Below are 27854 nucleotides of genomic sequence, written 5' to 3' on the forward strand. Positions count from 1 at the left end.
AATTATATATTGACCATTTTGGTCAAATACCTATTATCATCGTTTCTGGTAGTAGCATGATTTCACATTCATAAAAGTTTTGATCGTTGCTTACAAAAAACTGATTTAAGTGATTTTTGACATTGTCATTTCAAGTAAATGTCTTACAGTTAAAAGAAATTTGTACAGACCGGAACAAGTAATAATCTAAGTGTGCTCGATCTGGCAAATATGGTTGGTGTGATAGCACGTCCTATCTAAGTTATAACAGTTTCTGATGTGTTACCAAACTTGTGTAAAATTTGACATTATCGTGGTAAAACACTATACCTATTTTGTTGATCAATTCTAGCCGCCTTTTCTGTTTGATGATATTACTCAATTTGTTTACTCGATGGCAGTACACTTTCGAATCAATTGTTAAATTGTCTGGTAAAAGCTCCAAAAAAAATTTCCTTAAAATCCCATCAAAGAGAGCATCTCTTTTTAAGAACATGTGAAACCCACATATCAAGCTTTGAAACGAAACCAATTTGTTTCAAGTACTCATAAACAGTTCAATTTGACAAATTTAATTTCTTAGTGATTTCACATGTTGTTATTCAGCAGTTTGCTTCAATCAGTACCTTTATTTTGTTTTCATTGGCTTTATCTGACCATCCAGAACGTAGTGCATTGTCAATATTGAAATTGCCAGAGTGAAATTTTGTAAATTAGTTTTGGCACTGTCTTTCTCTCAACACATCTTCTCCATACATGTCACAATTTTTTCTCGCTTGAACAGCATTCTTACTTTTTCGGTAATAAAAGAGCAAAATGTACCAAAAATGCTGCTTCTGATCTTCCATATTTGAAGGGACACAAAAAATAAACAATTGCACAAAATGAAACAAAACTTTTTACAAATAAGCCTTAAAATGCTAGCTGTCAAAATATATAATGATAATACGGTTTAGAATGAAAATGGTGGGAAAAATACGACTAATCCGTCTAGTGGTAAAAAAACGAACTTACTTTCCGAACAACCTAATGTATAGTTTTAACATTATATTTATATTTGTGCATGATATGTTGTTAAATTTAATTTACATATTAAATAATAATGTTTTTATATTATACTCCTTAAATTTAAACTGAATTTCTTTTTAAATGTAAATTTCATAATGTTAATTCTAATTTCACAGTCTCCTGAAAATGGTTGTAGTAATGCTTAAACACAAACTCTCCTAAAATTCCAGTTGATGGTAAAATTATATTTTATTCCACTCAGAAGACAAGTCAAGTCAATCATGAGTTGAGATGTGATAGAAATTATCTCAATTGGTGTTAGGACAGACAGGAAAGATTTCACAAATCTTTCTTTTGTTTGATTTTAGCATTTCCATCCTGTATGTGGAATTGGATTAACCAAGAGTACCAGCATCTCACAGTAGGCTCTACAGATTAAGCATTAAGTTTTGAAAAATTTAGTGTAGTATTTTCTAGCATAAAGATAAATATGGTGTCTAATAGTTGTTCACGCTTGTTGTCTCCTTTTGAATAATTGGAGTTTTTCAACACAATTGAGTTGAGAGAAAATATTGCCTAGTTTATTAAAATTACAAATAGAAGCTATTAATTTATGAATGAATTATGAGCTATTAATTTTTTTTTGTACATGTTATATTTTTTAAATAGAAACTAACTCTGGAAGGAGAGGGAGCCACTGGTAAACTAACTCATCAAAGGATTTAAATGAAGAATAAATATTTCTGCACAAATAATTTAAAGTTTTCAAGATACTTATGAAACAAACTAAAACAGAATTGAACAGTGTCTATTTTTATGCATGAAAATCAAAATCTTAGTGTAATATTCTTAATCTTCATTTTAATTATTAATTTTAATGTAGTTTGTGGATTTTTTTTAATTCATAAACAATGCAAGGATGAATTTCTATCAAATAGCATGTGGGAGGGATGAGTCAAGGTTCAAAAACTGATTTTATTCATATTGATATTTTAAAAATAAATTATATTTATTATTTGATTATATTTTATTTTAAACTAATAAAAAAAACTCTCCACCATAAATTAAAATTTAACAGTAAACTTTTATATATGTGAAATATATATAAAAATATGAAAAAGTGGGGTGAGTGAAAAAGTAACCTTAATATGATGATAAATTTTAAAGCTCATTGGGGTGACTATAATTTTGAAATATTATGTCTTCAAGCATACATATTTTGCACACACAGGTACATAAGGCATCACATGAACTGTGACATCAACAGATCTTAACAATTATAATGGCACCCATACAGATATGCCCCAAAGAGGAACAGTTGCAGTTGAATAGTGAAAGAACCCATGATTTGTCATCAGTAAGGCAATCATGGGTTCCTTATTTTCAGCCAGAGACTAAGTGAGTAAGCAAGGAGTGATGACATTTCACATCTCTGAAACCAAAAAACTTTCACACAATACTTATGCCAGCAAGGTAATGCTCACACTTCTCTGGGTCCATAAAGGTTCAATTGCCCAGAGGATTGTCAGTAAAACATATTGTGACTTGCTTCAGAATCATTTTAAACTTACAGTAAAGATCCAAATATCATGGTTTGCTCAGTTTTGTATATTGTTACAGCATGACAATGCACAGCCACACACATCATGTATGACAGTCCAAAAAATTTTCCATCTGCATATGTAGTAACTTTTACAGATCAAAGATTTGTTATGACATAAAGCTTTATAAAATATATTTTTGATCATTAAGAATTTTAATAGATAGTACATTTGATATAATTTATCTTGTCATACTTAGTAAAGCTCTTGATTATTATTTGACATTACAAAAACAAATTATAAAAAATCTAGATGATTTAAAATGATGGTTCAATTAATGAATTACATCATTATTATTATATAATGATTCCAGATTTATAAAAAAAAATGTATTTAACAAATAAATGCACTATACAGTAGACAGCATAGATAAATTCCTGTCAATAAAAATAGTTGTTTATAAATATCAAAAATTTTAATATAAGTATGTTTGCAAATTAAGAGAGATTAAATGATATGAATCTTTCAAATAGAAAAATTTTTGGGAATTGCTTAAAATAGTGTATTGATAAAACATATCTGCACAATTTTCTGCATGCATAGAAATCTGCATATTTTAAATTTTAATCAATAATCTAAATCCACCTCAGCAGAACAATACAAGATAAATCTATAAACATCTTTTTAGCTGCTGGGATTTGCTTTATTTTGTATTTTAATTTTATTCAACTTTTATTTTAAAAAGTCATTTATTAAATATTTTGTTTGTTTTATGATTTAAAATATTTTTTGGATTTAGAATTTGGAATTATTAATTAAGTAATTTCTATAATATTTTATTAAATTAACATTCTACATTTTTATTCTTGTAAATAACAAAATTTCTCTGTTCTGTATGTTCAGTAATTCTAAATGAAAGAATGATTGAAATTTTTAAACATGACCCCTAACATGAACCTTATAGTTATACAGTTGAACTTGGTTAATTCAAAGTTTAAGGGGAGTGAAAAATAATTTGAATTAACCAATTTTACTGATAATAAGTAATTCAGTTATACTGTACTTACTTTGTTGTTATATTTTCTTGTTAAACTTAACACTAAGCAAAAAATGAAAGTGAAACTGGTCTAGACTGCAAAAAGTGAAAAGTGATTGCGAATTTTGAGCAACTAATCATTTATAAACAAGAGAAAAAACTGTCAGTAAAAACAAAACACTTCCAACATTGTTTTTAACCACTGTTGCATATTTGTTACAAGCATGTAAGATATGTTAAAAAGTAAATGATGATGGGTGAGAGAAAAAGTGTGAATTGCCAATTTAATAATAATAATAATAATAATAATAATAATATCATGCTAATTTTGATGTCTACTCTGTTGTGTCATAATTTTGTAACCATCTTAAAAATCACTGGAACACCTGACAACAAATGGCACTGATTAATGGCGATATGGTAATATCACACTTTCTTTTTATTCCTTTTTCTACTTTGTTAATTACCTTTACTTTTCTCTCCAAAGTTAAAGAATTATCATATGATTCACACTTTAACATGATACAATACAGTAAAAAAATGCAACAAAACTACAGTACTCCACTATTCAAAACTACTGTACAGTAAAGGAACAGAACAGTAGGCTACAATATGTACTATACTGTACACTAAATGATTACAGATAATCACTAGCACCTGAAACTTAGTACATGACATGATGTGGTAGGAATTTCAAACACTTTACATATTTAACATCACTAATTCTCCTAATGCTTTTTATTTGTTCTACTGCATATAGCTTACCGGTAAACCACAAATTAGGACACAAAAGGCAAAATGATGACTGCAAGGCAGGCAAGAATTCCAAGAAAATATATATTCTGCAATAGTAAAACTCTAGTAATTTTTGAAATACAAGGCTACTCCAGCTTTGAATTATCCAAAAATTAGAAAAAAGTATGAATTAAATGTGTAATTTTAACGTTATATGTAATAGGATTCTCAAGGGGAATTTGAAAACTTCGAATTATCCAAAAATTCAAATTAACCAAGTTTCAATTAAACAAGCTCAACTGTACCTGCTCTCTCCTTTCAACACAACACGCAAAAAATTGCTGCAAATTCTGTTTTGATCCATCTCTACATCTCCCGAAAATGGTGGAATTACAAATGTTATCTGATACTGGCTATAAACCAAGTTTAGGTATCTTAAACATTTGAGTTCTGTATTCACTGCACTGTATTTTCACTATGATTGTTGAGAAGGAAAGATAATTTGTGAGTAGTTCTAGCCCATATTTGGATATATTTCCTATGCCATAGCATGTCTGTTTAGCTTGTAGAATTACACTATTCCTATTAGGCCCCAGCCAAATTTGTGTGGGTTACTATGTAATGATAGGGACAGTTGCTGTTTGCTGGAAAAATAAGGGATCTATTTGATTTCACTCAAAGACCATGCTTCAAACGTTAGCACACATTATATGGAGGCCATTTTGGGCATGTTGCATTAAGGATCATCAGAGGTATATAATCCAGGACAAACACACTATTGAGCTATCTAGGATGGTTTAGCTTTCTCATTTGAACCAATTTGGAATGAGATTCATATCCTTTATCAATGTTCCAGCCAAAGAGAGCTCTACATATAGGAACTTTGTTTATTGGTTACAAAAACTTTGCAATTGTCCAACTGTGGAACTTCCAGAGTACTAGATATTGCTATATATCTGTTATTCAGTTGATCCTCATGATATTACATTGCTGTTTTTTTTTTCCTTTTGTTTCTGTAGTTGATGAATATTGTAGTTTTATACATCCATTCTAGCTTCCCTTTTTTCTAGTTCTGTCAAATTTTTGTTAGTGGTTATAGGGATGCTTGTAATTTTCTTGTATATTTGTTTATGCTTAATTCAGTTTTGCATCATTTATTTGTTTATTTGCAGTATTTGTCAATGTTCATTTACTTGTTTTATTAAATAATTTTATATTTGAATCTAAGAATTTGAATTGCATTCTATTCCAATTGTAATGTGCCATTTGATGATTGAATTTTATTGCCTGAAGATGACAGATATGAAAGTCTGTCAAAAATACTTCATAGTTTAAAATTTTTTACCATCAAAAGTGTTTGTGTTTCTTTATTTATGAGCTTTTTTAGGCCAAAAACTCAGGTGCCATGTTAGCAACTTGTAGGTGGTTAACCTCCATTTTGTTTTGAATGGCATTTGTTCTTTGCATTCTAATGGTCAAAGAAAGCATTTTATTTCCATGCAATTTTTTGGACAGATCCATCAATAATCATTCTTTACAGTGATTTGAATCTAGAATTTATTAGTACTCTACTTTTAACAGGGAAAAAATCTCAATTTATTATTACTCACCTTCATAAACTTGTTTTATTAAACTTCCAGACTATCAATACTTTTAATTAATTACTGTATTTTATGCCTTATAAGATGCATCACATTTTTCTGCTAAATTTCTAGAGAAAAAATATTTTTTGCAGTATAAGATGCAACAGCTGAAAACTGCTGTGATAACGTCAAAACACACTAAAGTTTTGCTACAATTAATTTTTTTTTATTACCTTTTAGTAATTACGGTTTAGCTGCAATTAATGTTTTTTAGTGTTTTGGTACAAGGTATATCTGGCTTATGGAACATGTCATAATTTTCAGATAAATTTTAGGTACTGAAAAAGTGTCTTATAAGGCAAAAAATACAGCATATTTAGATTTTTGTTCAGGTATTGTAATTATTCATTTTATTTCTTTTAGTGTATTAAATAAAAGTCCAAGTCATCTTATTAAAGAAATAATATTGGTAGATGATTTTAGCGATGACCGTAAGTATGTTTTAGTTTAAAAAATTATTTTAACTAAATAGTTTTGAAAATAAATAAATCAATTTTACTTATTAATGAATAAATATAGAATTATATAAAATATTTTATAGCATCTGATGGACAAGAACTTTCAAAAATTCAGAAAGTAAAAGTTTTGCGCAATGATAAACGAGAGGGTAAGATATTTTATGTTTATATTGTATAATAATTTAAGTTTGTTAATTCAAATATTTTTTAAATGAAATTTTATGAGTTTTGCATTTTATTAATTGCTTTAATTTTAACCAATTCACATTTTTTAAGAAGTAAATTAGTATCATTAATGAAAGTTTAAAATTAAATTCAAATATGTAAGAAAATATTTTAAAAATTATTTTTATAATTTGTGTATTTTTATTTCTACATAGGTTTGGTGCGATCACGAGTTAAAGGTGCAGATGCAGCAACTGCTGAAATTTTAACATTTTTAGATAGTCATTGTGAATGCAATGTTGATTGGTTAGAACCATTATTAGATAGAGTAGTAGAAGTGAGTATATTATTATTCAGTGACGGAACTATGATTGGCACAAAGTGGTTCGGCCAAACTAGGGTTTGAAACCAACAGGAATCCAAATGTGTCAAGCAAATACCCTACAACCCATGATGAATAAATTGCTTTCATCAGAGTTGTGATTGTTTTAAATCAAGGGCTAAAAGCTTTTTTGGGGGATACAAGTCCTGTCTTTGTGGCTGGGGATGGATTGGGAGGGGAGGAGCCCACATTAGAATTTTGAACCACAGCTGAAGTGAAGTTGTTCCGTCTCTGTTATGATTGAATACTTTTTAGTATAATTTAAATCTAAATAATGAATGTAACCATTACATATATAGGATCCTACACGAGTAGTTTGTCCTGTGATTGATGTCATCAATATGGATGACTTTAAATATTTTGGTGCTTCTCCTGAATTGAGAGGAGGTATTTAATTTATTTTTATTTTAAATAATATATGTGCATTATTGAAATATTTTTAACTTATTAATAAACTGTTTAAGGATTCAAGTGGGATTTAGTATTCAAATGGGAATTTCTGTCATTGGATGAAAGACAACAGAGAGCTGCTGATCCTACTACTCCAATAAAGTTATCATCTTTTATTAATATGCTAATATTAATTTTTTGTTAAATGAGTTCTCAGTTTTAAATTTTTTAAATTTTTATTAGAACACCAATGATAGCAGGTGGTTTATTTGTTACAAACAAAACCTATTTTGAAAAATTAGGAAAATATGATACAAAAATGGATATTTGGGGAGGTGAAAATTTAGGTCAGTCATAATTTATTTATATGTATACTCAATATGTTTAAAAGTATGTAATAGAGATTTTTTTGTGTAATTTGTAGAAATATCATTTAGAGTTTGGCAATGTGGAGGCAGTTTAGAGATAATTCCATGCAGTCGAGTAGGTCATGTGTTTAGAAAACAGCATCCGTATTCTTTTCCTGGAGGGAGTGGTAATGTATTTGCAAGGTAGAAATAAGCAAATATAAGATAATTAGAATGATTCATGATATGATATTAATGTTTAACTTCACTGCAAAATTTAAAATATTTTGAAGTTGCAAAAAATGTATTTATTGATAAGTAAGTAGTATGAATAAAATAAAACCATATATAAATATAATATTTTATTAACATGAGCTATACAAAGAAACAGTATAGGTAGTCTCCAGTTATGATTAAGTTCCATTCCAAGACACTATTTTATGTCAAATTGGTTGTAAGTTGAACGTATGTGATGCATCCAGAGAAATTAAGTTCTGATTGCACATCTCAACTGCTCACACTGGTGGTCAGCTTTTGTCTGCTGATTTTCATGCTGATCAAGCAGACGACAGTGACACATTTAAAATTTTTGTTCTTGGTTTGAGGTTCATAATCATGCATTGAAATATCTGCTAAAGTTGAACTTTGCACTAGTTGCAAAATATACTCAGTAATTAAATATCTGAATGCCAAAATACATGTTTCAGCAGCTGAAATTCATGGGCAGATTTGTGATGTGATGGGATTGATACAATATGTAATGGAAAGGTCAGACAATGGTGAAGACTTTTCAATGAAGGCAGAAAGAATGTGCTTGCTGAAGAGGTTGCCAATCATTTGTCACTGACAATCTGAGACAGTTGGTGAATGAAAAAGTTTGATCAAACAGGAGATTTGCCATATCACCATATCACAGTTGAGAGTAGAATTCCCACAAATTTCATGTCCATATCTATATGAAATAATTTGTATGCAACATCACAAACTTTGCTCAAGATAAGTGACTAAACATTTCACAGACAAACACAAGAAATAACAGATAGTGGCAACACACATTCTTGGATCAGTATGCCAGAAATGGTGATGAGCTGTTAGATCACATTGTGATAGGTGATGAAATTTGGATGGCATAGTCAATATCAGAGACTAAGCAGCAATGAATTGAGTGGAGGCCTACTGACTTGCCAAAGAAAGGGAACAGACACTTCTTCTAAAAAAAATCATATGTACTATTTTTGGCTTTGCAGGAAGAGGCTTTTGCTCATTAAGTTCCTCCCTTGTGGAGCAACAATAAACAAAGTTGTAATACTCTAAAAAAATTATGGTGGGCTAATTGAGACAAAAGATATGGCCTACTGAGTTCTAGAGTAATTTTGCTTCATGACAATGCACAACCACATACTGTGCAGCTTAGAGATTTGCTGAAAAAATTCAAGTGGGAAAACTTTGAACATCTGTCTTATAGTCCCAATTTCTAGAATCTTGCAACTATGATTTTTTGGGTCTGAGTATTCAAACTTGGACTTGTCAAGTCTTTTCACTTACTTAGATTTGATATTCTATCAAAAATTTGATGAGTGTAAGTCTAAAGTTTGTATATTTTAACAACATTAAGTCGAATTGTTGATTGTCAAAGCATTATTAGTAAAGATGTAAGGAAATAAAACTTAATTAGTAAAGATAACCTTGCACTTGCTACTTGCATTTTATTTTTACAAATTAATAAAGATAAAGTACAAGTTTAGTCTAAATGCAGTTAGCTTAGTTTTGTCATCATATCTACAATACTGGCATTACAGCTTCCACAACAGAATTTTTTAAGTTGATTTGAGACTTTGCAGTGCAGAAAGTTGAAAATAGTTCAAATCATAAAAAGAATTGTATACTTATTCAGAAAATAATCAAAATGATTTTTTTCAAATCTGGCAACATGTTGGCAAAATATGATTATGCACGTTATGCTCATTTATTTATTTTACAAAGATTTAAAAGAAAAACAAATAGAAGTAAAACATGCCAAAAAAATCAACAGTCATAGAAGCTGAATGGCCAGATGGCTGAGGCAGTTAAAGCATCAGCCTGCTATTCTGGATTCTTGGGGAATTGTTTGTCCCATTATCTGGAACCAGCAGTTCCCCAGTAATTTTTCATATGAGATCTGCCCCAGATGAATTGGGTCTTGTCCCTCACCATACAGCTGCCTCATTATGGACCTGGCTGAATTCACAGTGGGTATGAGAAAAATGACCCTCTTAGTGCAGCAGGGCAGAAAGAGTAATATAAAATTAAATTTTAAATGTAATGTTATGTATATTTATAGTAAACTTTATAAATATTTAGTTGATTTATTTCTGTTTAAGATATCTTATTTCATATAATGGTTCATTTTGTGCATATTTGAAATGCCACAAAAAGTACTGTTAAAAACAACAATAATTTGGTAATTATAATTAAAAAGGTGATTACAAAACGATATGAATTTTAATTAGTTAATTGTATTGCTAAATGTATGAAATTTCAACATATAGGCATAAAAAAAGGTAACTAAACTAGACAAAAATTTTTTATTTGGACATTGTTAAAAATATGTAGATTTTTCTTTGTTTGAACATATCATAGATATCAAAGTTCAATAAACAGGAAACAATATATTTAAACTAGTATTTTAACACAGATCTGTACTTGGAAATCTAGATTTGACTTGGAATTATTGAGTCTCAAAATAATGAGTTTTGCCAACCCCTACTTCCAACTTCTGTTCTTACATTTGAAGACGGTTTTGGGAAGATAGTATGATGTTTTGCTGTGTGTTTCTCAGCGGAGTGGATGGCCTGTGTGAAACTCAATGATCTCAATTGACATGCCTTAATTTGAAGGTCAAAGATTGATGGAGAGTGACTGTACTCAAGTATTGGTTAAATATAACTGGTTTATAATAAAAAATTATCGAATACAATGTTATCTATCGACATATCTCTAGGGAGGTTTTACTTGATTTTATGATCCATGGTATTTGCTCTGTGTCCTTTATCTATTTCTCACCTTATATTATATGTGTTTCTTTTGTTTGAAGTTGTATGTCCCTCTATATTTTGTGGACTTATCAATTAGTTAATTAATCCCGACTATTAAACCATTGACTGACTGATTAATGTCTCGAGTTCCAGTAGTGTCTCTCTAGTTTGTTGACCACCTCACTTTTGCATGAGGTCTCTCAGACAGTGAAAAATTTGCCTTTCTTTCCCTTATTGAAAGTAAGAAAGTGTGGGAAAAACCTTTATCTCCTTGGAACATATTTCCTTTTGTGACTGATGTTCTTGGTTGGCACAATGTTGAGTGATTGTTACAATTCAAACTTTATGTAAACTAAATTAAAAATTTATTTTCATTTATTTAATATTAAATTTGTCTTTATTTATGTATTTAAACAAAAATTTAGGAATCTCAGTATTCAGAGTTCTACAATAACAATTCAACTTTGACAAAGAACTGCAGACAATCATACAAGGTTGGGTCTGTAAATTGGTAGACTTCTTTAATGAGGGTTTGTAAAAGCTTATCTGTTGCTATGATAAATATCTGAACCTCAAAGATGAATATTTGAAAAATAGCTGAAACTATGTTTTCCTATGACATAAGTTCAAAGAAGTACTTCTTTGAACTTATGTTTATTGACCTTTTCAGCTAATTGGAACTTAATTTCTGGATGTCTTGTAAAAATAATGGTAATTAATATAGTTCTTAAGCTCATATATAAGTCTACACAATATTGCTTATGTACAGTATGTTTGTTGTAATCAGAAAATTATTTATTTTTACACTTACTGGTTGTTTTAATTGAGTTATTAACACAAATATTATATTTTAATTAATTATGGTATTTTATTAACAAAGATAGGCAGAAACATGTAGGGAAATAGCCAGGTTCAAAAGCACCAAAAATCATATTGTGAGAATATTAATCTTTTTATAGAATTGATTTTATTTCTTTATTATTAATTTACTCTAATCTTATAAAATTTAAATTAGAATAATATCTCTTACTGAATAGTTTTGCAGAAAATTTACTTTCATTTGTTTTTTGGGTGCTTATGGCATGAACCTCACTTGTAATTAAACAGAAATAAACTTTGTTGTTATGAGTGTTTATTATTATTGTTATGTAATGTTTATTGCCCATTACATTTAACAGTAATTGTCATACCATGCCTTTAACAACTGCAACTGATTGTTGGGACTTGAAAAAATTTTTTAATTTACATCCAATTTCATTTTCACATAGTAAATACATTCCTGAAAAATCCACATAAAAAACATGTGTAAAAAAAGATATTCTTCATACGGTATAAAGGAAGATTGATTTCAGACCTTAAAAACCACCAAAAATTATACAATAAACCAATTAATATAATAGGATTGTTTAACTAAAATTGAAATATTTTATTTAATTAGAAAAGAGTCAAATGTAGTTTGTCAATAAAATTTAATAAATTTATATTATTAGCACAAATTTAACTTTTTTATTCAACTTGCTTAATTAAACCTCAGAATACTTCTAACTTCATTTTAACACCAAATGGTATATGAAAACTATTCTATTGATATATTGAAAGAAATCCTAACAAATGTAATCATACAAATTATCAAACTTTGAATTAAATTTTTCTGACCACCTCAATTGCAGGGTAAAATCAGAATGAAAGAATGATTATTGCTAGACATGGTCAAGTAAGTTGTAAAAAACAGCTATATCTTAAAATTTACTAGACTGTGTACAGCAGGCTTAAATGCAAATTATAAGAATTTTTAAAAATAATTTTCTAGAAAAGGAAGTAAATTTTTTCTTAGAATTAAAATGAAATAGAGATTTTTAAACAAGCAAGTTTATTGAAACATGTTAGATCAATATGTTAGACAAAACAAGTCATGTCAAACATGTTAGACATGTTATGTCAAACATGTTAGACAAAACAAGTCATGTAAAACAAATGAAATCTATATAAAATGGGTATACTAGTTTTGGCTATCATAAATAGTATGTTTTGTAATTTGGGACTGATTGTATTTTAGTAATGTATTGCAACTAACTGCAACATGCTGCATCATGAAATAAATTTACTTATAATTATTAAATTGAAAATATTTGGAGAAACACTATTATTCTATGTATTTCATTAGAACACTTTAAATGAAAATGTTTGCTAATTATTTTATAACATATTGAAATAAATTTTAAAATTAATTTTAAACTGAAGACTAAACAGAATTACTTTGTCATGTGCTAATGGGTTATATGATGCAATATATATATATATATATATAATTGTCCAAAGATCATTTTTATTACATCTAAATATTAACTCGAATAATAAATAATAAATTTTATTAAATTTATCATTAGATGGCAGCCTAACTGCTTACCTAAAGCAAAATTGATTTATATCATTAAATTAGCCTTGTTACAGTCTAAATAATCTGGCAGTTTATTTGGCATTACTAATTGCATTTAAATAACTATTACAATTTAAATAGTATTTATGACTAAAATGAGATAAGAATAAAACATTTAAATAAAATAAATACCTTTGTAAAAATAAAATTTTTTTTTTCTAGTATTGAAGATCGATTAGAATTGAGAAGACGACTAAATTGCAAACCTTTTAAATGGTATCTTGAAAATGTTTATCCAGAATTGAGGTAAATTGCAATTCATGATCTATGTAATATAGTTATGTACATTTTTTTTCATCTTGTATTTTGAGAATGTTCAGCATTCAAGAATGTTAAAATTCAAAAACAACTGGATTAATGTTAAAAAATTTTTTTTGTAAACTTATTCCAATGAGAGGCTTGAGATGACTGAATGGCCAAGGCATCAGTCCTACTATTCTAAAATTTGAATCTGGTTGGTCAAAAAATCCCAGGAAATTTTTGAGGATAGTCTGGATATGTCAGGTCCTATCTCTTTCCACCCACCATTGTGGGCTTTGCTTGAATCCATTATGGGTATAATTAAAATGTCCTCTTATTCTCTGTAGGACTGAGAATCAAAAATGGAAGAACAAAAAATGAGACATCCAAAAGTAATGGAAACTAATGTTCACTTTTTGACTTCAGTAAAACAGTTTTTGTGTATTTTACATTTAATTGTTAATGTATATACTGCTAAAAAGAAGGAAATTATTTTATTTGTAGAAATTTCATCTTTAAATAATTGGGACAACAGGCCTTTGTTTGGCTTTATTGTTTTAATCTGAAAGAACAGTATTTAAATAAACATAATAATAATGTTTTAGAAATAAAACTTTAGTTTTGAAGTCTTATATTTAGCTTTGATAAAAATAAAAACTAATGAGCAATTACTTATTGTGACATCGTTACAATGCTGGGATGCAAGTTTTAATCATATTTTTAATTTATTTAATTTAAAATATATGCTCTCCACTTCAAAATAGTAGTGGCTTGCCCTGTACATCATACTTTTCCTGTTAGCAATAGATGACTGTCATCTAACTCCTTTTGGGAGAAAATTTTTTAATTGAAATAACACGACTTCCAGTTTACATTGGAAGTTGCATATATGGTTAATTGGTAAGTCTTTCTATATCTAGTCTTGACTTTCATATATCTAACTCAATTCTCAAGATTAAGGAAAGACAGATGGACGACAGTGATAATTTATAGGTCTACAATTTTTTCAAATTGCAGCCCAATTATAATTTAAATTTATGCAATATTGTAGCAAATACTATCTATATCTTAATATTAATGTTTTAATTTGTAGTATTTTTATCTATTTTAATAAATAGAATTTAGAAATAAACAAATAAAAATTATTTTAGGATTCCTAGTAAAAATTCCCAACAAAAAGGTGCTATACAACAAGGTTCCATGTGTCTTGATACCATGGGTCATCATTCTGGTGGAACAATAGGACTCTATAATTGTCATGGAAATGGAGGAAATCAGGTAAATAACATTAAGTAAATTTTCAGTATTAATTAGAAGAAAATGGATATAAGAAATTTTACTGTATTAAATAATTTTTAGTTTAGAATTTTGATATTCTTAACCTGCAATCACATGTAATAGCAGCAATTTTGTGCACCTACTAGTTTTTTGTGGACATTTTTCACCAAATTGACTTACTTAGCTGTGCTTCCATGCTATCCATCTGTGTAAAAATTTTTGTTTAAAAAAATCTTAACTTGTCACATGCTCTCAAAATAACTGCTGCCTCTTACATATGCAGTCACATATAATTTTTCTTTATTCACACATGATTGCATGCATAAAGTAGTGATTTTTTCAATTCTGACATAATTTTTGGTGTCCTAATGTCATCAAAAGTGATGTCAATGAAGTATGATTGCCACAAGAGATAGGCATGATGTCTTGGAGATTTGTCAGCTATGCATGATGTAAAGACCTGCAATCTGCAACTTGCTATGACCTTGAAGGCTTGTCTCTATAAGAAATCCTGGGGTGCTATGACCTTTAATAATTTAAACGTTTTTGTGACTTTGTGCCAAAAGAATACAGAAAAATCATTTTCTGGTCCTTCTGAGAAACTTCTCGGTTGTCCTGTCATTTATTTCCAGCTGAACTTGTTTCACATTAGCCCACATTATTACATAGTTTGAAGGGCTCCCTATGGGATCACAGTCAATGACATTGTTCTCTAAATAAAAAATATCTTGTAAACTAAAAAATGTATGACATTGAAATTTTGCATGTGCAGAGAATTTACAGGATTTTTCGGAATTGTGAAATCTGAGGAATTGCAATTACATGTGACATAATTACAGGTTGAAAAAAACCAGCAAAATATCTTATACATCTTATGATTATGTGAAGAAATAACTGCATGTGTTCACAGGTTAATGTTTCAATGAGTGTTTTAAGCAAGTTTCTCGTGACATTCAAATGACATTCTCATAAGATACTGGGACAGTGTTAACTCAATAGTTTGCACAAGGTATTATTTTTCAGCATTCCTGGGACATACAGCACAGTATATATGTTTTGTTCCAAATGAGTATGACCAAAATTACCAAAATCTGGATACCTCTGTAGATCCACAGAAGTAGCAAAAGACTGAAGAGGAAAGTTTCAGTTGTCAAAAATTTGTTTTATTTTTTATTTCTTTTTACAAATAAAGGTCCGAAAGGACAGTTACTATCCACTTCCCAAAATGAACAAATATACATAAAGATGTTTGTGGAAGTGACCAAAACCATTTACAATCCAATTGTGACTGGTTTTGATCACATTACAGGATTACAGTTGTTGATCAAGAATCATCAAATCTTATTGTATTTAGAAAGTTATGTGACCTTCCCTACATTCAGTTATCTAATTTCATTATGGATTTAAAATGTGAAAAATAGCTGTTATAAAATTTTATATTTATCAGAGAAAAATAAATAATAAGACACTTGGATACTATTAAGGAAGTTTTCGAAAATTAATTAAACTTGAATATTGTTTATTTGCATAATTATATTATAGCAGCTACTAGATTAGGTGTATTTTTGTACTTTATTTCTAAAATTTGTAATAATTGTTGAACATTATCTAAAAATAATTAATTTAAAATTATTTTATTAAATATACATATATTTTTAGGAATGGATCTACCAGCATAATCATATCCTGAAACATGGTAATTTTTGTATAACACTTAGTAGTGCACGACCTGGAACACGAGTTGTTTTAAGACCATGTCATGGAGATAGTAGTCAGGCAAGTAGCATCCACAACATTAAAAATTTTATTATTATTATTAATAAATTTATGATTAATATTTTATAATAGTGTTTAGCTTTATTTGAAAAACTTAGTTAGTAGAAACATCAAAATGACATAAATGATAATTATACTCATGAGGGAACTGTTGAAGTGTCTTCTAATAAATTTTAATAAAATTTAGTTAATAATTACGTTAAAAGTATACAAACTCTATATTAAATTTGTAGTATTCACTAAAAGTGTTAATCAGAGTTGTTAGCAATCAAATATCGTATTACTTTATAGTAGTTTAACACAATTATGCAAATTTTTAGGAGTGAAAGGGTCACGGAGGAAGACGGCAATATTATTAATACATTTAGAATTTATTCTGGAATTTTCAAAAATGAGAGAATAATTAATAAAATTTAGTTAATAATTATGTTAAAAGTATACAAACTCTATATTAAATTTGTAGTATTTACTAAAAGTATTAATCAGGATTAATAGCAATCAAATGTCGTACTATTTTATAGTAGTTTAAAACAAATATGCAAATTTTTAGTAGTGAAACGGTCGCAGAGGAAGACAGTACTATTACATTTAAGAATAAATTCTAGAATTTTCGAAAATGGGAGAATTAATCGTAAATATTCAAAACATTACAGCAGAATTTAAATGTTTATGTGATAATGTTTGGCCCACAGAAAATATTTGTAGGCCTAATATTTCAGACATTGATAAACAGGTAGCCAAACTGCTTTTTAATGCATTTAGCAATATTTTAAGTAGTAATGCAAGTAGAGATGACGAAGAGTTTTGTCAGATGGAAAATAATAATTTGATTACAGATAGACCTATTTCAGATACTAAAATAACATGTTTGCTTCAAGAAAAAAAAATTGATAATGTAGACACTGACTGTGAATCGGGATATTCAGATGATGATGAAAAATCCAATAAGAATATAATCTCAACAAAACAAAAAGAAGAAATTCTTAACTTACATAAGAAACACCCAAAATGGAAATTACACACATTACAGCAGAAAGGAGCTAAAGAATTAAAACATTTTAGTGATTTATATAAATGGAAAAAACAATTTAAACCTCAAAAGCATCAAATTGAAACGTTAAAAATTATTAAAGAACATACTAAACAAATGCTTGACAAAGCTTGAGACAGCTATAAAATTGCTAAAGGAAATCAATTAAAAATATGGGCATTACAGAAATTTCTTCAACTGTTCAATTAAGTTTACAGCTAGTAATTCTTGGGTTGCAAAATTTAAAAAAGAATATAGATTAGTATCTGGAAAGATTACAAAACTTGTAAATAAAACAGAAATAGTGAACGAAAAGGATATTTTAGTAAAAGCTGTGCAATTTCAAACAACAGTAAAAAATTTATTGCCATCTTATTCACGTAACTTCATATTCAATATGGATCAGTGTGGTTTTTCATATGAAATGATTTCACCAAGAATACTTTCATATAAAGGAGAAAAAAACACTATTGGATTTGTACATTCTCCAAGTAATAGTTACGCATTCCTACACCATTCAATATTTAATTAATGCTAATGGACAAGTTGTAGGTAATGTATTTATTTGCTTACAAGAGGCTCATGGAACCTTTGGACCTAGAATTAAACATCGCTGTTCAAAGCCCCAAACATAACTGTTACACTAGCTCATCTGGCAAATTATCTACAGCAGTTATTACAAACTATGTAAAAGATGTATTATCTCCAAATATAACAGAAAACTCTTTATTAATAAGTGACTCATGGAGTGTTGAAACAAATATTAATATTTATAATACAGTATTTCAAACATCTACAAATCAAAATTCATGCAAAATATTAATTATTCCACCAAAGTGTACATCTATATGCCAACCTTTAGATGTTGGATTTCATAGACAATTAAAACTTTTAGCTAAAGAAATTTTAAATGCTATACAATTATTCTGTAATGATTCTTCAATGAAATTATTTTGGACAACTAGAAATGGCATTATAAAATTACATTCGATTCTTCATCAATTATCTGCACCAATATTTAATAATTTGATTAAACATGCATACTTTGCTTCTGGACTCATAAATGAAAAGTGTCAATTCTTAAATGTAAAACAAGTTTGTTTTTCTTTTTTTAAATACTAACAGTTTAAATTGTGTTGAGAGTAATTGCCAAAATCTTTGATTTGTTAAATGTGCATGATGCCAACAGGTTCTGTATTTATTTTGCTTTGTTGAAAAATATCATGTAAATAGTTGCCCATCTAATAATTTGTGAATATAATAACTTTTAAATATATCTATTAAAATGTATTTACTTATTACGTTTCGATTGTTTTCTTTATATTTATTCTATTATTACTTTTATATTATATTTCCTTGTTAAAGAAGTGTAGATATATATATATATAATCTTTTATAACATTTATTTGAGTTTATTCCTTATTCTACTCTGTAAATGTAATACAGTGATACCTCAGTTTTTGTAGTGTTTAATACTAAAAATAATAAAAAATTAATATAAAATGAGTATAAAAAACTAATAGGATGGTCTCCAAAACAGAATCGCCATATAACTGTTTTTGGTTGATCGAAATTAATAATAACTGTTTGGCATCTTCAATTGTTTGTGGTCTCTGTTTCGTTAGCACATTTACGCCTTTTGCTACGTTAGCCTCCTTTTGCTTCCTTTTTTGCCACAATGAAACTTATTGTGGATGGCGACTTCCTGTACAGTACTTGGGGCCGATTTCAGCAATGTTAATGCCGCTCTCGTAATTTTTAATGATTTCCTTCAACTCGGTTGTGTTCCTGGCCTTCTTTGAAGGGCTGCTGGCTCTGGAAACTTTCTTTGGTCCCATAATGGAACTAAAAGAAAGGGAAGCAATGGAATTGTTTTGCTAGACGCACAGAGTAATGCCCATACAGCAAGAAACAATGCCACAATGACTTGTGAGCAGAAAAGCGCGTGGGTCGCTCTTTGTTTTCACAAATTTAGCAACAAGATCATGTGGCACACCGATGAAATCTCAGGCAAATTTTTTGCAAAAAAATTGACGAAAACCAAAGTCAATGAAAATCGTGGTATTACTGTATCGCCGTCTTCCTCTGCGACCGTTTCACTACTAAAAATTGCATATTTGTTTTAAACTACTATAAAATAGTATGGCATTTGATTGCTATTAATCCTGATTAATACTTTTAGTAAATACTACAAATTTAATATAGAGTTTGTATACTTTTAACATAATTATTAACTAAATTTTATTAAAATTTATTAGAAGATACTCTGACAGTTCCCTTGTCAGTGATGATTAATTGTATGAATGAAATATAGAAACAAAGATGATTCTTGAATTTCAAGTATCATTTTATAAGAAATATTGTCATACTTTCTTATAGAATATATCAATAGAAGATTTACCAATATTCGTATTGAAGTTGTCTTTTTTACAAACGTGAAAACTGAATCACATATGAGACTTACCTAGAAAGTAATGCAACAAAATTTTTCATTAGTCATAATTTATTTTTTATACTTCAAATATGTTATACAAGCAGTTTCTGAAGTTTGGACTATGTGTGTTCCTAAAAATGTGTGTGACAGTTGAATATCTAAAAGTTGAATAATGGAATTGCATGTTATAAAGGGAATTTCTTTCCCAGAGACTTAAAAAGAAATATTAAAAAAAAAATCTCTCACTATAAAAAATTAAACTTTTCTACTACAATGAATGTTACAATGCATAAAACATTGTTTAAAATGTTTAAACTGTAGATTAGAATAGAAGACAGACACAATAATAAACCAGCAACGAGTTGCTGAACTTTTCTGGCAACATTTAAAATTTTGATGGTGCCATTTGTTATATATTTTATTGAAAAACTTTTTATATTTTTAACTATTATAAAATGGAAAAGGCTTAATTTTGGAGGTAGGGATGGGATAAAAAATTGTAAATGCTAATAACTAGTAATATCGTTATTAAGTCCAACCATACTGGAGATACACGACCCCCCTTATCTCCCCACCCCTCAACCTTTAATCACCAAAATTTAATAGTATCAACCCCCTCATAAACAAACCTCCCTGCAAAATTTCAGAAATTTTCAACTANTTCCCAACAATATCTTGTGGCACCATCTGTTATCATAATTTATTTACAAAACTTGTTATATTTTTAACTATTATAAAATGGAAAAGGCTTAATTTTGGAGGTAGGGATGGGATAAAAAATTGTAAATGCTAATAACTAGTAATATCGTTATTAAGTCCAACCATACTGGAGATACACGACCCCCCTTATCTCCCCACCCCTCAACCTTTAATCACCAAAATTTAATAGTATCAACCCCCTCATAAACAAACCTCCCTGCAAAATTTCAGAAATTTTCAACTAAAAGCACAGTAGTCATTAAGTTTCAAACAGGGTGAACAAAATTGTGCTACACTAACATCGATACATATAGAAACCTTTGAACTTTTTTTGCATTTCTTGACATTTCAAGGTATCCTAAGTCCAAAAATGTAAAAGTATTGGGGCATTTTTTGACCGATTACCATACTTTCCTTCTGTTATATATAATATATATAAAAGCAGGGAAAGTAAAAATTAATTGTTACAAATGATTTTGCTATTATTGAAACCAAAACTGCTAGAAAGTTCACTGCACAGTAGCTTGAAATGTTTATTTGTCAGCATGGAAATGAATGGAAGTCCAAATTTGGCATACAGAAAGCAATTTATGGGGTTCAAGGTATCATATACAAAAGTGAGTTGTTCAAAAGTCAAATATCTGAAAGTTTAGGACCATCTGAATCTTTATTTACTGCATACTATTTCAATTTTTAATATACAGTAGCAACTCAATTATCTGAAATAGTTAAAAAAAAAAAAAAAAAAAAAAACTAGAACATGTAGCATTGTACTGTACAGTACATATCACAGAGTATATATAATAAACAGAAACCAAACTCACTATGTAACTGAAAATTACTATGTCACCTGTTGATACATAACCTAGTTTTGCAGTTAACAATTTTGCAATGTAACATTAAATTAGATTTTGAGTAGAGTTGCCAGATGTCTTGGATTTTTTCTGATTCCCTTCTAGTGACAGGAAGTCTTTATTCTAAGAATACAGGTAGCCCTCTGTTTACGCCAGTTCAATTTACGCCGATTCACAATAACGCCACTGCGCAATTCACCATTTCTAGGTGTAATTCCCCGATTTTCCCTATGCCAGACCGATTTTCATTTCAGTGTTGACGTATTTACCGAGCCGCGACATTGTACATTCGTTAAAACAAAGATATTTATTAAATATATTTATTTTTTCTGTTTAATATTATTGGGTATACATTTGCATTAAATTAATATTAAAATATTAAACGTTTAGGTACCCACGAGTCAAGATATTAAACTTAATAGTCCAATAAATGGCGTCAGAATCCACAGTGCCAATGAATGTATCCCGTATCAGTTCATTCAGGAAAACACCTTACGACGCAATAGCACTTCCGGCGATCACAAATTATCGTTAGTGAGACAAATCTACTTCTCGTTGGCCAGACGATATTTATCTCTCCTTAGCCACCTTGAATTTTCCCGCTCAAACTGACCTTATATATGCGCTACGGCGACCGGTGGTCGACCAATCAGTGTCTTCGCTCGTCTGTAGCTCTACGTCAGGTTAACGTATCCTTTCAACTAAGGAAAGTTTGACGGATGAAGTTTGTGAGTTAGACAATGTTGGGAGCGAAGTGCAAATGTAAAAAGGAGCATCATATTCGACCATATTCCGAAATTCTTAATGAAAGAAATCAAAAATGTAAACAATTAAAGATGGATACTTTTTTCCGAAAAATGTAAGAAATTCGAAACTAAAATTTTTAAATAAAAACATTTTACTTTATTTTATGATAAAATACATTTTAAAAATTAAAAATTTATATGTATTTTGTATTATATTGTATTAATAAACAAAATTATTAGCTTATTTTTCACTTATGTAGAACCTAACCCTATACCTCACTGTAAATACGGGTTCGTTTTACGCCGATTCGATTTGCGCCGGCTTTTGTAGGAACGGAACTGCGGCGTAAACCGAGGGCTACCTGTAGTTCTATAATGAAATATTTTTTCTTTTTTCCATACTTTAAATGTTTTTTTGTTGCTGACAGAGTAAAAATACATATCTATTGCCTCTGGAATTGAAGCATCCCAGTAGCTTTCCAGAAGAACTTCTTTTGTCCTGGTTTTTATCCCCAAGTTCCTGAAATCTTAATTTTGAATAAATTAATTTAATTTCAAATACAATAATTACATTACAGTATATAGAATTCAAAAACTTTAAATGCACAATGCTTGATATAACCAAAAAACATGAGTTTCTGGATTATTTGAAATTCATTTATTCAAAAGACTGTTGGTCCCAACAAGTTTGGATAAATTGGGACCAACAGTAGCTTTCTTTCAAATCTATGACCTTAACATCATTGAGATGTGAGGAATATATCTTTCAATATTAGTCTAAAAGTCTGTTACAATCACATTTTTACTTTCTTGGCTGTTATATATAACAGAGGGAAAGTATAGCAATCGGTCAAAAAATGACCCCCCTCAGATTTTTACATTTTTGGACTTGGGATGTTGAAACATCGAGAAATGCAAAAAAAACATTGGGGAGGTTTTCTGTACGTATGGACGTTAGTATGTGTGTGGAGCATGATTTTGTTCACCCTCTTTGATGTTTAATAACTCCTGTGCTTTTTGTCAAAAATTTCTGAAATTTTGCAGGGAGGTTTGTTTATTAGGGGTTGATGCTATTAAATTTTGGTGATTAAAGGTCAAGGGGTGGAGAGATAATGGGAGTTGTGTGTATCTCCAGTATGGTTGGACTTAATGACGATGTTACTTGTTATTAGCATTTACAATTTTTTATTAAAACCCATTCCTACTCTTCATAAAAGGGCAAAAAAATTTATTTTAATAGTTAAAAATATAAAAAGTGTTGTTTAATAAAATACCATAACAGATGGTGCCATCAAATGTTGCTGGGAAGTTAAGCAACTTGTTGCTGGATTTTTAACTTGGAAATGACTTATTGTCATCCTCAAACTTCTTTCCAGAAATTGAATCTTTCAAAGGACCAAAAGATGATGATCAGAAAGACTCTAAGATGGGTGAGGTAGTATAGTCCATTGAAGTTTTGTAATGTTTCACTAGGTTACATACATTGTGTAGTCTCACATTGTTTATAAATAAGCATTTTGCCACGTGTTTTTATGGATTAATTGATGTGAAATGCTTCAATTCTTAAACAGAGGACAGTAGATAGAATCTTTAATTATTTTCAAAGACTACTATATTACTGCTATATAGTGGTAAAATGTTGCATCTACATAAAAATGTATAAATGTATATTTATATCATCATCATTATAATAAACCATTATCAGTCCACTGTTGGATGTATGTATATACCATATAAATGTATAAATGAGAGACATTTAAAAGCTGAGACATGCAAAAAAAAAAATTTTCAACCATTTTCTTAGAATGGGAAAAGTTAGAGGATTGGATTTTTCTATTATTTAAAGAGATGCTGGTTTGGAAAAAAAGAAAAGATTGAATCCATAAATAATCTGTTTTTCATTTCATATTTATCTTAAATGCTAATACAATTTTTACCTTCATAACATCTTAAGTTCATTTTATATCTATGAATTAGGGCACTGGTTCCCAATTAGTTTTTTTTGCGTACCACTTCAAGAAAGAGCTCAAACTCGCGTACCCCTTATAGCAGAAATTCATATTAATCCATACTAATATTATAAATTCGAAGGTAATTCTGTCTGTTACCTTTTTACGTCTAAAGCACTGAACAGGTTTTAATAAAATTTGGCACAGAGATAGCTTACATGTTGGAGATGGATGTGGGCTATATTTTACTGCGAGAAAATTTGATATAATGAGGGCAAAACTATGGATAGACAGTTAGTGATAAATAGAATAAGTTTTTTTACATTTATTATTTTTAAAATACAATTCTAATAATAATGAAAATAACATAAGGATATTTTTTAATGTGACAAATGTACACAATTTTCTTTGCAAACTTTGTAAAATCTGGTTGCTTTTTGATCAGCTTCAGTCTTAAGTCATCTTCAAGTTGAAGGCGGGGATGTTTAGTTTTCATGTTTGTCATGGCCGAAAATATGCTCTTGCAGAGGTATGTTGTGCAAAATGGTAGTAAATATTTTATTGCTGCTTTGCTGACATGATAATGTTAATTATACAATTTTTGTTTCTTGCATAAAAATTTCATTTAGGTATTGTCACAAATGCATTTTTTGATGAAATTTCGAAAATATTTTGTTATAAATAAATGAATTTGTGCATTCGACATCATGTAAATTGCCGAATTTTTGGTGGTCGACCCATTATTTTTTTGATTGCTTCATCTCATGCATTTAAATTTTAAATTGACCAATTTTAGATTGCTGCGCGTACCTCCTCACGCAATTTCACGTACCCCCAGGAGTACACGTACCACTAGTTGGGAACCATTGAATTAGGGGATTCTGATGCAACTGTTGATAAATAGAGATAATGATTAATTTACTTAATAATCAAAATGTTTTAAAAACTACTATTCAAGAATATACATGTACATTAAAAAACTAAGTACAGAAGGAGCAACTTTCATGATATATATATATAATTGCTAGGTTCTAAAGTGAAACAGTAATACAAGTAGAAATTTACAATTACAGTAGAGTGTCGATTATCTGAAAGTTAATTATCCAAAAGAATTCCAGTCTGCATATTTAAATTTTTGCCAGTGCTGTGGCACTGCAATCTTTGGCTATGTCTGGGCTACTCAAATATTTTACGTTTTTGATACTAAATTAACTTCTAAAGTATAATTTTTTATTGTTTTTATATTTTTCAATATTTTGTTTGTACAAAATAAAAAAATAATTTTTAACGATACAATAGTCTTCGTTAGGCTTAACATCGACAAAAATTCAACGCAAAGCGACACGCAACGAGAAAAATTTCAACATGGGATAGGTTAATATATTTTTCGTACATAATCAGTTATCCGAAATATTGATTTTTTTTCCCCGAACAACCCCAGTCCCCAATTGATCTAGATAATTGACGCTCTACTGTAATTAAAAATTAGTGAAGGAAAGCATTCCTTAATTATAAATCATAGTTTATTGTTTATATGTGAATGTACTAAATTTTAGAGAAAATGTAATATTAAAAATATTCTATATTTCTATTATAGTAGAAAATTATATATTGAAGTGATTAGAAAATAAACTGGTTCTGAAAGAAATAAAATTTCTACTTTTTTAAATCAGGTTTCTGAATGAAAATCGTTATAATTGATTTAATATTAATTTGTTTCTTGTTAAAAACTAATTATTATTAAATCAATCAGTAAAAAGATAAATCACTGTTTACAATAATCTATATAATCATAATGATATTGAAAATTATATTATTTCTTTTTTCAGAAATGGCATTGGATGAAAAATGAACACCTTCTAAAGCATTTAGCATACAATTTGTGTTTAGATAGTACAGACCACAGTACAGGTGTGATGGCAGAGAAATGTGACAGAAAATCTCCCAATCAGCAGTGGTCCATTCTTTTTATTGAATGATTTTTTTCCTTTATAGATAAAGCATTTATTTGTTTTATTAAATATGACCAACATGGGTCCCGAAAAACTAACATATCCATCATTAATAATATATACAAATATATATATATATATATATGCAGCATATAGTGGCTAATCAAAGAATGAGACTAATGTCTCAGTTACAATTTGTACAGAGAGTTTTAATTATGCCAATAGTGTCATCTTGACATTTATATACTCCATTCTAATATGTGGAATGATTGATTAAAAATCAGATATTTTGATATCAGTTGTTTGATTTTCATTATGCATCATGGTAATGTTGTTAGATTTTTTTATGAACTAAAGCTGCTGTTTATAGTAATTGTATTCAGACTACAATCTGTACAAATTTATTGATACATGTGTAATTTTTTTATTATCAGTAGAAAGAATTTTCATGTTCACAAAGAAATAAAGGTGCTCTGAATGATTTTACTTTCTTCTTCATATACTTAAATTCCTAAACATGAATGTATAAATTTAGTTTTTTTACAATATAAGTTAGTATTCAGGGTTATGTGAAGTTTGTAAATTCACATATATTAAAAATTTATGTAATTGGAATCATTAAATTATTGTAGATGATATGAAGGTCTAGTCATGCAATTTTAAGTTGTAATTTGTAGGTTTTTTTATAAAATTATCATATTAGTAATTGCCAAATATGTTAAATTTCTGTACACTATTGATTGTTTTTCTTAATTTATAAATATGAATTTTTTGAAAATTTTTGAGAGGACAAGTTTTAAACTTTGAGCTAAAACTGTCAGATATTAGAGGGCTCGTTAATGTAAATATTTTAGAATTGTTATAAAGTGTAATGTAATAAATGTTGTGCCCCTATCTGACATGTTCCAAAAGTATTCCAAATAAAATGTTGAAATATTAATTTTAATTTTTTTGTTAAGTGTTGTAAAACTGTAAAGGTAAAATTGTTAAGAATTTCAAACTGAAAATAAGAAAATTTTCTTAAATCACTTTGACATATTGAATGAATCGAGTTGACAATTTTTCAATTATTAACTTTTGTGTTATGATTTAACATATTGCCAAATTGTAATATTTTATACTGGGGTTTTTTATTACAATGGTATTCTATTGTTAAAAGAATAAGCCATACCGTAAAAGAATTAGAAGCAGTTATATGTTATAAGAAATAAAATTTTTCAAAATATAAAATTATTAGAATGTTAAATGGATTTATTAATGATTTTATAATTGTAATATTGCCATATATTTTAGTTGATCTTACATCAAATTTTCCTAAAATATTTTTTCCTTTTTTTGTATGTATATATTTTAATAGATTTTGCATAAAATATTTATAAATTTCATTTTGATTTTTTATTTTTCATTATCATTATGCAGTAAATCATAAAATATAGTTTGATATTAAATAATAGATGAAATTTTCTTTTATAACATTAGATGAAGATATGATGAATTTTAATTTATAATTGCAAGAAAAGTCAGTTGTAAATTAATTCACAATTTGTATGAATTATAATAAATTCATGAATCTCTGGCACTGTTTTAATATATCTGAGAGTTTGTTTAACTTCTGATCAATATTTTTCAAACATTTTAGTTTACACAGGAAAATTTTTCAAAAAATTTAAAGAAACTCAAATAATATTTTTAAAAATTGAATTTTCATTTTTTTTATTTCATTGATCATTAGTTATTAATAAAGCCCGAATTTTATTGATA

General features: G+C 28.5%; 1 pseudogene; it reads left to right on the top strand.

Annotated features, from left to right (window-relative positions):
• Positions 1 to 1075: 1075 nt before the first annotated feature.
• LOC111625044 lies at positions 1076 to 27057 on the top strand (annotated as a pseudogene).
• Positions 27058 to 27854: the final 797 nt, after the last annotated feature.

The sequence above is a fragment of the Centruroides sculpturatus genome, unplaced genomic scaffold (assembly GCF_000671375.1).
Source record: "Centruroides sculpturatus isolate CEXI.00-Female unplaced genomic scaffold, Cexi_2.0 scaffold40, whole genome shotgun sequence".
Lineage (NCBI taxonomy): Eukaryota > Metazoa > Arthropoda > Arachnida > Scorpiones > Buthidae > Centruroides > Centruroides sculpturatus.